Below are 12,033 nucleotides of genomic sequence, written 5' to 3'. Positions count from 1 at the left end.
CTGGTGACGGTACGTGACCCCTGTGGTCGCTCGTCTGAGCGTGCATTATAGAAGCGCATGCACGTATAGGTCCGCGCGTGTAAAGAACTAAAAATATATATAAAGGTGACACCGAACACTTGCGCACACGCGTATAACGTTCGAGTTACACAACCGCATCGCCTGTTGTGCGTGCATATGTACAGGCGTCCGCATGTGGTTCGCCGATCGGTCATAAAACCACTGATCCGTGCCATCCTGCGGACAGCGCAAAGACGCCGCGCAGATGAGAAGGCCCGTATCAGACGCCGCCTATTCAGGCACGCACGCGGTATGTATACGCACACACGCGTAAATATAACACACGCACGCACACTAAGTAGTGCAAGAGGAAAAACAAAGATAAATACAAAAGAATCTGAAGCACGTGAATCCGTATACTGTATATGTGTATACACATACGTGCACAGATGCAGGTATATATAACACCGTTGAGTGACTTGCTTATCTCTGTAATCATATACGCAAGGCTGTTTTTAGATACCTAGAGGTTCTGATTTACGCAGTGGAAGCTAGGCGCCTTATCTGTTTATAATAGCGCTTGCGACATGCTGGAGCGAGTTATCGGCCCTATGCAATAAACGAATTCTGAAATAAAATATAGGTCCGGTAGAAATGAAGTCGCAACTTTAATAATATCTCCCCGCACACTATTTCTTTACCTCTTCTCGTCGAAATGTATATATTTATACTCTGTGCGGAAGAATTACAGGCGGACAGATCGTCCTAATTCAATATAATGACGTGGAACTGCTTTGGACATTATGGAATTATATGTATGCTTATGTTACGCACCGTCACCCACACGCATAGCGCGTGGGACATGTTTCTTACAGAGTTCTTACATGACATCGAGAGTTCTTACACGACATCGAATGATTTCTGTTAGAGGAAATTCTAGCCGGCATTGATGCAACAGACATATCATTTCAACGAAGGCAGACAGCCTACGACGATCACTTCCGGACGACAGGCCTCGCAAAATCAGAACTTGAAAACTAAGCTCTTGTTTCTTTTTTTTTTTCTTTTTAGATTCCATCTCGCGCTGTCAATACAGTCGTCCGACTTATATGACGGCTACGCAGGACGTGAGGAAAGGAGGAGGGTGGTGTTCGTTGGCAGGACGCGCACGTATACATATACACGGGGTTGTACCAACGGAGCGCATTGTTGCCAAGTCGCCGCCACGACGGCGCAATATCGAGGTTCCTCGCGCGGGGATGTGACAGCGCAATGACAAGCGACACATGTCCGCGCCCGGAGGTTGCCAAGGCGCGCGAAGAATCGTCCGTCGCACGCCGCGGCCGCTTGCCTGCTCGCATGCAGCTCGCTGTTGACGCCGTGAGAGCGCGCGCGCGTGTGTGTGTGCGTCTTGCGCGACAGCGGCTTTTTGCAGCGGCAGCCGCAGCAGCAGCGGAGAAATACTCGAAACGCAGCTGCTATATATACGTTTTGGCGCGGCGGCGTGCAATAACCAAAGCCGTAAAAAAACAAGGCGGTGTTGTTTACAGTACAGAGTGCCCATTATGACTGCACGTCGCACGACAGTGGTGTGCAGTGCGAATCGTAAAGCTTCCGACGAAATTTATTAAAGGAAACAACTGTAGTGCTGGTGTCACGTGAAGTACACAAATTTATCTTGGTTTAGGGGGTAATGGAGTAATGGTTAAAGGGACACTAAAGAGAAACAATGAATTGGTTTAGATTGATAAAGTGTGCTCGGAGAACGCTTGAGTAGTTTATTTCACCACCATAGGTTTATTATTAGAGGAGAAAACCAAGTTCAAAGTCTCATTTTTAAATTTCACGCCGAACTTCGTAATTCGTGACGTAAAAGACTTGAAAGAGCATTTAACGTATTTTGGCGCCACTGGCTCGACGAAATTTCCACGAACTCGTTATGTCAAGTCTCTGGCCCCCTCAGAGGACAATGTACTTCGATTTAACCGATTAGGAACTACGTATGCCCAAGCAGGCGCCGTCAAAAATATGTGACGTCACGGCAAATGGTGCGGGAATTCCAAGGTGACGTCGCCACCTGTATTTTCTTTTTGCGCGTTTTCTCGCTTATTAAGCGTCTTCGCGCAGAAAGCGTGGTGTTTTTGGTATCGTGGAGGACTACTTTACTAATGCGAGAAAAATCGTTTTGCTCTTTAGTGTCCATTTAAATGATGTGTATTCGTCTAAACTTCTTCGTTCACTTTTTATTTTTTCACTGCTGAACGACTTTGCCACAGTTGGCCATATATTAAACAAATATTGCTTTGTATATTCAACATTTCGCAGTTATTATACGCTTGAGTGTGGGGAATTAATTGCCTCGCTGTGTATATAAAAACTGATGAGCACTATATTTTTGCTCCGACCGGAAAAGAGAGATAATTCCCCTGGCAAAGGGTAATCGCTGCAGTGGCATAATAAAGACATCTTTATTGTTTCACCTCGTGTATCGTCCCTGTTGCAGGTATGTGCGTTGGCGATACTGCGTGTTGTGAAATGCCGGCTAATCCTCTTCGGGTAACCATATTACGCGCCTCAAAAACATGCTCGCTCCAAAAGTAATAAATAATAAGGTATATGAAAAACATAAATGGCGCTTGCGCAAATTTCTCAGAAATTTCAAACAATCACATTGTACACATTGAAACGCACCGAAATTCACAAGGTCGTCCTGACAGCTTCTTTAAAAAATTTGTATCTCCATAGTCAAACCGTAGTCACGCGCATCTAAGATATGCAGACACTCTTAATCAGGTCCCGCTTAAAGTTCTGGATGTAGCCGGGAAACCGGACATTTCTCGTCTGGTTTCCTTGATTGATATAGCCAGCATTTAACCAGGACCTAATTAAGAGTGTACTGTACGTTGTACCGTCTTTAGCTTATACACTGAAAGTTATAATAAAAGAGCTCAAGAGCATTTCAGGCGTACATCGCGGAAAACCTCGAACTACGGCACGGAAATGTGTACGCAAGAATTACTTGGTGCGTTGCTTGGAGAATTCTTTGGTGCAACGCTTCTATATACGATAGTTCTCTGAAGATATTTGAACTTCTATAGAAACTCTCCTAAAGCGTTCATTACACGCTTTCACGCTTCACTTGTTGGCCATGACCCCATTAATTTCTTTTGTCCGAGGAGAGTGACCTTCCCGCCTTCATACAATACAAAATATCAAGTTTTGCATTCGCTATTGCCTGCTGCTCTTGCAGGCATCCTGTTACATGCCTGCGTGTGCGAGTGTGTGTATGTATGTAGTGTGTGTATGTATGTGTGTATGTATGTCTGACACGGTTGATTCGGCGCGTAGCAAGAGTCCCTTTGTGTTTTCACTCTCGTCCTCACGTCGGTGCACGAGACGTCCGACGTGAAAATTGGCCATCTCGGCACGCCTGTCTCGCAGGACTGTGTACACTGACCACTCAGTGCGACTACCGGTGTTTCCGAGAATCGAAGCCCTGCCCACGAATGCGACTGATAAACGGATGTTTGCGAGAGAATCCGCGCTCCCGAAGCGTCACTGCTTATCTAGGCATTATCAAGGTGTTTGATAAGATCAGAAAATCAGTTTGTTGCGGGTATAAAGCGAAGTCGACTGTAAAAAAAGGGGGGGGGGGGAGGGGGAGTATTTGGGGCGTATTTCCGCCACACAACAACAATCATTGTTGTGTGGTATGCCACGCAACAACTCTTGCGTGGCATGGTGACGTCCCTCATTTTGTCGCAGTGTTGCTTACGTGTTATATCACGATATATCAGCAAAAACAAAATCGGGTTTGTTTCCGTTGTAGCGTATGATGCGCTTCGTATATTGCTTACATTCAATCAATTCTTATACTTGTAATTATTTGAATTTCGTCCTGTTTTGCGACTGGACGATCACTTTTAACCAGGGGCGTAGCCAGAAATTTTTTTCGGGGGGGGTTCGACCATACTTTATGTATGTTCGTGCGTGCGTTTGTATGTGTGCGTGCCTATATACGCAAGCAAAACTGAAAAATTTCGGGGGGGGTTTGAACCCCCCCAACCCCCCCCTTGGCTACGCCCCTGCTTTTAACTGTTCGAATGCTGATCGAGTAGTGGAAATGTAGGTTTCATGAATCCACTTTGCAAGAAAAATGTTAAGTATTCGGCAAACTAGGGTCAAGTGGTATAGTTAAAACATTCATATGGTGCTTTCGTTGGATGTCAAGTAACGCAATTACATTGTTCGGCAAGCAAGCAGCAAACCTCGGACTATACAGGTTTGAACGTGAAGCAACAGGCTGCCAGTTCGAATATACTTTTGTAACTGGTTCTGCGCAAAAATTGTGTACAGGCATGTATAGAGACAAGACAGCCCCAAACGACCAGGTCATGTACTAACAAAACATAGTTGTTGTGCCAAACATGCTCTTAAGGGACAAAAAAAAAAAAAATGCCGGTCAGTCGTGATAATATTGTGAGCACAGCCTAATAATTAATGTATAATTTGCAAAATGTTTCTAAGACCACTCAGGGACTAATATATCTACGCGAATTCGGGCCCGTGAATGTTGGCGGAAATTTTTCGCTACGCGGATGTATACCATGAGGCCGGACTGGAAGAACAACGGTGTTCAGACGAGGCATTGCGACGTATTGGGAACTGCGGAACGCACGCTCGTAGATATAACACATTCAACGAGAATCATGTACTCTGAAATGACGCATCCGCAAGAGACTGTTCACGGTTCCCTAACCAAGAAAATATAAACTTTCAAGGAGGCGTCAGTAACCATGCGGCCATCAATAAAGTTGCACCAACAATTGTTAAGTCTCACGCGTTAAGTCAAAGTGTAGCACCACCTCCGTAAAATGCTAGTATTATCAGATAATGAGGCACTTTAACAGCAGTAATTCAAAAATGTGATTCATAAATTGTAGATGCAGTGGCGCTAATCGAACGCATATACCTGGAGGAAGTGTAACGTTTGCGCTATTGTGTACTATTTGATTTCTCTATTAATCTTTCGAAAATTTGATAGATGACCAAAAACAGTTACATTTTAGAGCGAGCTGAGCGTAATAGCAGCTATTCACGTCCGAATGTTTTCTTTCCTTTTTCTTTTCATGTAATTTAAGCAGGTCTAGATTTCCTTTGCCGCTGACGTGCGAGAGAAATACGTCTGCATGTTTAACAAGTGAACGAGCAAACACAAATGATATGATAGAGCTCGTTCTTTGATAGAAACTTATCTGTACAAACGAAAGGCATATATCGACTATACAGGGCGAGGCATATACACCTGCGCCTTGCGTACTTAGAAATTCAATATACAAATATTTTAAAATTTAGATAAATACGTAATCATTTTTGCATATGTATACACTCTTAATAATACCGCAAGAAATATCTGCTCGCTGTTTCGCTATGCCGACGACATCTAAAATAGCTCAAGTTGATCAATGTGTTAGCAGTACTTCTCTTGGTATAACGATTATAAACATTTTCAATGGCAATCATTTGCATATAGCGAAAAGCGTGCTAGTCACGAGTGATATTTGTTCTTCGGTCGCTTAGTGTACGTGCGATGGATAAGTTTTTCAAGCTGACAGATATATGCCCCTACCCTTCATTAGAGTCGAGTCTTAGCGTGTATTTGTCACAATTAATTTACAGCATGACATTTGAAAACCCTTACATACGAGTAGCGCAGGCAGACCTAGACAGAGAGAAAGAGAGATAGTAGTCACGATCAGTCATCGCTTGTAAGGTGCGATGGCGTTTTAATCGCCATCGTATTACGGTCATCTATCTCCCAGATTATGTAAACCCCATCACGCCGATTACTTTCTATACACTCGGAGCTTTTCAAAGGCTGTCGGGGCATCGCTTGTACAGTTAAAATGATCACTTGGCAGACCCCGTGTGAAAAGGTTTGAACTGTATACGTAGGCACTTTAGCGCACCGTTGACCTTTTTCATTCCATTCTTCTCACGCCTCCGTGGCATTTCAAACAGGTGTCAACAAGACGGTCAGCTGTGGGGCACATGCGAACCTCAATCGTATCTTATCTCGGCTCATTATAAGCGAGATAGCAAGCAGCAGTGCAGCTTCTAGCCGATAAATCGCTGTACATATAGATATTACAGCAAACTGCTCTCACCCTCACCCTTTGTAACTGTTTAGAATTCCGCTAAAATAATTTCGAGATAACGGAATCGAGAGCAGAAGCGATGTATCACCCCTTTTATCACACACAGTAGATATAACAACAGTATAGGGTCTCTCTTTGGCTAAAGGCAATAGCTTATATTTGCACCCTGTGATAGACTGTCACTTGATGCGCGCTAAAGCATGCCTTGAGCTTGGACAACGCTCTGGGAACGTTTATGTAGCCGATAATCTTCGCTCCTTGCCCTTTCTGAAGATTTAAATTACTGGCGCTAACTCACTCGCAATACGCATGGGTTTTGCGGACTTTCAGCGAATAAATAAGTGCAGCATTGGCGAGGCTGCAGAATCGTGCGGAAAACACCGACTGAGCAAAGTTTGGAGCGTACTGAATGAACGCAGGGCATGTATGCATGTACTTCTATCGTAATCAATAAGAGCACATTTTCACATGCGATGTCCATGAACAGCTCAATCGATGCGCCGTTTATTTACGGGTACACACTGAGTCGTTGAACCACCTTGTGGAAAATGTTACGCTCTTGTCTTCTATTAAAGATTAGAAGTTAAATTTATAAATGTCGTCACAGAGCAGGTAGCGCAAAAAAATACGGGGACACAAGCCATGCAGGAGCATAAACACGAGACGAGCGCTAACTTCAAACTTCAACAGAAAAAAAAAAAAAAAATCTAGAAGCGTTTTCTACAGGTGCCCACCTCCTACTTGTTCGCAGTATTTGATGAATTCTTACAAACTCGCCCAGATTTCCGTTCTCGTAATTATAAATGACATTTGTGTTAAACGCTGACTGCGAAACAACATAACTGTGCCGTTTGGCTAGCACCAGTTTAAACTTTAGTGAAACGGCACGTCCGCATGTCATAAGCAAAATATAAGGAAGCATTAGCTTCAGTACATTTTCTTCAAAAGAACATTCGCGTTCACTTTCAAGTCATGACCAAAAGATTGGTTCGTTTTGGCAGAGGGTGGAATTAGCAAGACTCGGTATACGCCAGCACCAAAGATTGAAAGAACATATTTTTTTTTTATTTAAGCCAGATCTACGATTCACGTTCTTGCATCAACAGAAGAAAAAATCTAGAAGCTACAGGTGCCCACCTCCTACTTGTTCGCAGTATTTAAAAAAATGAAGCAAATAAAATTACGCGAGCCTCTAGAAACATGCCTCAGATACAGTCTTTCTTCCTGAGCAGCGTCCGTTATTCAGCTGCCGGCAAGTATAATGACGTCAGTTCCGTTACCGACTGGAGATTGGTCAAAAGCCATTTCGAAAAGGAACAAAACAAACAGAACGGAGGAAGAGCTTTATACTTTCTGATTTAGAAATGAGCCATGGGCCCGTTTCTCGGAATTCGAGCCCTGTGACGATATCGAGAGGTGAAAACAAGAACATCTAAAGGCCTCACGCGTTTGCTCCGCGCGCCTTATAACAATGCAATGGCAGTGGGGTATTCATAAGCATCTGAGAATTGAAGGCTTTTTCCTGGAAGCACAACTTTTAGCGGATGCGACGTCGCACGCAGCTCTCGGCATGCGCTGGTATATATGCAGTACACACGTCCACGTATGCGGGACGAAAAGTATATATCGCGCTTTGAAGACGTCATCTTCGCTTTGCCGAGCAAAATGCCGACAGCCTGCTAGCTCCTGGTACACGCCTCGTGTCTCTGTTCTTATCATTATGTTTTTTTTTCTTGACGCTGGTAAATGAAGAATATTAGTCTTTCGCCAGGCTTATTTCGTGCACGAAGTGGAATTTTAATTATTCAGCTTCGCGACGTCCATAACTCTTGAAGCCAATAGCACTCGCTCTCTGTACTAACAATTTCAGGGGTTTTACGCGACAAAACCATGATACGGTTATGAGGTACGTCCTGCTCTGGAAATTTCCACCTCCTGGAATTCTTTAACGTGGACTTATATCTAAAAACACGGGCCTCTATAGCTTTGATTTATTCTTGATAAAATCTTGTACCAAACGTGCGGAATCGCAAACTTTGTATATTAGCCATGGGCTCGTATTGTACATAAGCCCGCATCGTACATTTTTGAACATGGGCGTTTACAAAAACGTCTTACGCTAAAAATTTATCGTAAGATAATAGTACATGCAGCCAATCCTAATGCTGGACATATCATTTTAGAGAAGCCGGCTGACCAATAGCAGAAAAGCACTTACAAAAGAGAAGTTTTGTGGATTCAGCCGGTTTTTTTTTTCTTTTTGTGCTCAGACCCAAGCTTTGCTCAAGTATATGTAGAAACTCATTCGCACGTTTTTGAAAAATAAATGCGGGAACAAAACGTATCAACCGAGAAAACGTACAATCCGAATTCACTAAAACATCGCGCTGCAGTTTCACTTGGTAACGATATCGGGGACATTGGCACCGGGAACTCGTGCGACACGGGAACGTATATAAATCGACGAAGTTCTAAATAATCTTTTCGCCAGTTATCACCTGTAGGCGCGACCATCACATGTAGTTATACGCAGCAGCTGATGACTCGCCATCAGCTCCCGTACGGACACGTTAGATATATCGTATAGTCGTTCGCATCAGCTGACCAACAGCTCCGGCCAAAGATATAAGCGGCCCTCTACAAACTAAAAAAAATTCTGGTCTATAGCCTGCTAAACGCTAGCCAACTGCACGCAGGATGCTGAAGCTCATATATTTTCCCGAGGGCACGGAGTACATTCCGCGTTTTTCGCAGTTTTACATGTATTGCCCGTATAAACTCTGGTTGCAACTGTGCTCCGCAATTCGCTGGGACGGCAATTTTCGACAAAACCAAGACAAAAGCAAGAAAGCAGACGTTGCTATCGTTGACACTTCCTTCAACGTGTACTCAGCCGAATGTGATTTCATGTATGTGCGTATTCGTTAACTGGCTATTGAGTTGCTTCGACACTTCTCTCTCTTCCTGTTGCACGTTCGCATGGAAAGTTATGTGGTTTCTGGCGTTTTATGAGTTGGCACGTAAGAGGAATAAAGCAGTAGTTAGCCAGCACCAGTGCTTGTCCCGTCTCCTCTCTATGGTATATATGTCCCGGTTTGCGCGGACATTTTCACATTAGAAGTTATATATTATGAACCAGCACGAATCACCGTCCTTCTGAATACTATATTACGTCGTGAACGTACAAACAAGGTAAATTTTGTCCACACGTCAGTGTCTCCACGTGTATACAGGTGAACACAGTAGCTATTTCTCGTCAACTCCGTGGTTCTTAACAACGCACTGAAACTGTGACGAAGGAAAGCGTAGACACAACTTGCCTTCAGTGCACCGTTGTTAGCCATGAACGAATTTGCCAAATATAGCCAGGTTTTATATCCGCTTCGTATTGTCAATTTTGATATGGTAAAGACTGTATTTCTGTGCGTAAACACACAGATTAAAATAGGCAGCTTTAGAACAACTGTCCGTCACGTTACGTAAGCAAAGAGCAAGCACATATGCGGAGCGTACGTTATGCGCGTCAATTCAAGACATTTAGTTTGACGCTTGGGAACTCGGTCTTAAAGACGGCGCTGTAAACAGGGCGCCGCTCGTCATGCCTCGTGCGAGGCCTGTCCAAGCCAAGAGAATCGATTTGCAACAATTGCGGACGCGTCTCATTATGCCTATACGAACACCGCGGAATCACGGGAACGATATCAGAAACCACCCGTAAATGCCGTTACATGTGAGTCTAAAGCGAGCGAAAAATCATCTGAACAGTTATCGGCGATCGACAACATAGCGAGAGCTTATACTGTTATAGGCAAATTCTCGCTTATGCGGAGACAAGGGTGCCGCTATGTTCGACGACGGTATCATTTTAGCACATTCGTAAACATTTCGTTCGTTTAGCTTGTCATACAACGCAAGTTAACACAGCGTACGCGTAAACAGCAGAAACAAAATGACGCACGGAAAAATGCGCAATAACGGCGACGCGCTTATGTACCTAATGCGTTTACGTTTGGCTGCCAACGCTGTTCTAAAGCTGTGTAATAAACCATCGTGTGATCTGTTGCCCCGCTGACGATGCGTCTTATATTTTCGTGCCATTTCGCGGTATTCGGAATACGCTTCACGGTTCTTCTTCACCTAGAGACGTAACAGCGCTATATCAAAACAGTGGCAATTTTCTCGGAGCCTTGTATAGCACTTCAAAACAGTTCTTCGTGCATTCGACATGGCATTGAAGAGTGAACGTAATCGCTCGGTAGTTTTGAAAAGAGATCAAAAGCGATGTGCATGAATAGCGTACAATGATTCTATGATAATTAATCCACTTAAACGTATACGAGCACGGGTATGTTTGCGGGACGCCAAATGTTTGAGAAAGGCATATATTCTCGCTTTGCCTGGGAACACAACCTCGAATGAAATGTTCCAACCTGTAGTTGGTATTGCAGCCTATGCAGTCGCTAGCTACTATTATAAGCATTACGCTGTAATAGAGGTGAAATTCGCATTTGTTGTGTTATCAACGTTCCGTAATCATTAGAAAGTTGTGTGTATATACGTGGGAGGAAAATTTCGATGAAGTGACACCTATAATTTGCAGACCATGCATTCCTCTCCGCAAGCGGCGTACGCCATTAGTCATGCCGCTTCCGCTATATGCGGTTACGTGGTTTTCTGGCATATGCTATTTCGAATACTTCTGACGTATAAGAGCCATTTGGTGAGTACGGGACATTATGTACGTATTGAGCAGCGCTTCGTATGCAGGAGTGAAGTGGCATAGTCAAGTCATCGGTGTTAACCAAGACCGTATAAACTCAATAGCATCTTTACCTTACACTGAATATAAGGAATGTTTGTGTAATATTAAGGGTCAGCCACGCGTGCACTCAGCGAGTTCACTTCGCGTTTCGGCGTTCATCCTGCAGTGCACATGCCTTTGGAATAGAGCCTCAGTGTGAAGCTATATGCCATATCACAATGCGACGTCAACGCCTGTGTTTTTTATGTGACGTCAAGCCGATCTGCAATACAAGATGGCAAAGAGCTAAATGAAGAAGGTTCTTGTTTAAAAGCTTGTTTCGGAGAATCCCTATTTCTTATGCGGCAAAAATCTCTCGGTATCACTGCATAATTATTTCTCTTTTTTTGAGCATGTTTCAAGAAAAGCTTTCTTGACATTGTTCCTGAACGTCTTTATTTCTTTCGACACACTTTTTTTTGCATTTAGTACATTGAAAATTCATACCAAATAAAAAAAAGGCATTACGAAGAAATATTGTTGCAGAGGTCATTAAGTTAAATACCTCCGAAATGAAGCTATATCTTTGGTTTTTTTTTTTTAATCACGGTGAGCGCGATATCTCTTTTATAGGCTGCGGACGTTTGAAATATAAACAAATTTAGTACATGGGTTGATTAAAATAGGAAAACGCGCTTTGCAATCAAGCGCGGTAGCATTTAACAGTATGAAATTTACGCAAGTCCAAACCATAAAATTTCAAAAAATGCTGTTATAATAAGTACGCCATATCGTTTGTGTGATACTTGTTCTAGATGGAGAAACTGGTTATGCCGACAGCTCGATTATGATAAGCCTGTTTAATATATTTTTTTTTCGACCTAAAGCCTACAGCGTGCGCATTACGACGTCTGAGCATGTGCACACATACGAGGCGCTTACGTCATTTGTGACGTGATTTGATCAATTTCAAATGACCGGTCAACAGAAATCACATCATAGATAGCTACATGGTAATTAGTTACAGCAGTTACCTAATATATTCAATAAACAAATATTCAAACCTCCCTTCTCTTTCAGCAGTCGGATTATTTTCTGAATTGAAGCAAGTCATTAACTATACAAGGCTCGACG

The 12,033-nt window shown here is 43.3% G+C and overlaps 1 protein-coding gene across 4 annotated transcripts in view; it reads right to left on the bottom strand.

The window, feature by feature from the left end:
* Positions 1–12,033, bottom strand: part of LOC119394292 (homeobox protein Hox-A1) — a 166,536-nt gene that overhangs the window by 120,310 nt on the left and 34,193 nt on the right. The window lies entirely within an intron of this gene.

Source organism: Rhipicephalus sanguineus, chromosome 5 (genome assembly GCF_013339695.2).
Source record: "Rhipicephalus sanguineus isolate Rsan-2018 chromosome 5, BIME_Rsan_1.4, whole genome shotgun sequence".
Taxonomy (NCBI): domain Eukaryota; kingdom Metazoa; phylum Arthropoda; class Arachnida; order Ixodida; family Ixodidae; genus Rhipicephalus; species Rhipicephalus sanguineus.
This window is presented reverse-complemented; position numbering and strand designations above follow the sequence as displayed.